The 590-nt window shown below is 29.8% G+C and overlaps 1 non-coding gene across 1 annotated transcript; it reads right to left on the bottom strand.

The window, feature by feature from the left end:
- Nucleotides 1–260: 260 nt before the first annotated feature.
- Nucleotides 261–332, bottom strand: TRNAQ-UUG (transfer RNA glutamine (anticodon UUG)). Its single transcript has one exon. It is a non-coding gene; the product is annotated as a tRNA-Gln (tRNA).
- Between the last annotated feature and the right edge of the window lie 258 nt (nt 333–590).

Genomic DNA, 590 nt, shown 5'->3' on the forward strand with positions numbered 1-590 from the left:
AACAGTTCTAAATGTTATACACTGCTTGAAGGTGGAGAGTTGAAGGATGTCGGGTTTTTAGCTCAAAAAATTGAATTTTTCTTTGATGAGTATTGTGATCTCTACGAAAGAGTGTGTATCTATGATATAAACATAGAATATAGAAAAGATTAAAGTGGGAATTATAATTAAAATTTATTTTAAGATGAGAAGAACCACTTTGTGGATATAAAACTGTACCTATCTCTGAGGATGCATACATTTTCAACAAAAAGTTAAAAAGGTCCCACCGAGACTCGAACTCGGGTTGCAGGATTCAAAGTCCTAAGTGATGACCGCTACACTATGGGACCACGCAAAAAGCGATAATATTTCAGTATAAGTTTGTAAGATTAATATCCCTTAAATACACCTTAAAAATTCTTTCTTGTGATTCACATTTAATATGGTAAATTTTGTTAAAATCAGCAGTAAAATGAAATGCTCACTTTTAAATACGGGTTTAGTATTTTAGATCACTCCAAAGCCATAAAAATATTCCATTTTAATAAAATAAATAATTCCTTTTTTATTTGATATATCATCCGTAAAATATGGTAAAATCAAATCAT

The sequence above is a fragment of the Nylanderia fulva genome, unplaced genomic scaffold, assembly GCF_048542155.1.
Source record: "Nylanderia fulva isolate GAGA-0341 unplaced genomic scaffold, ASM4854215v1 Scaffold46, whole genome shotgun sequence".
Lineage (NCBI taxonomy): Eukaryota > Metazoa > Arthropoda > Insecta > Hymenoptera > Formicidae > Nylanderia > Nylanderia fulva.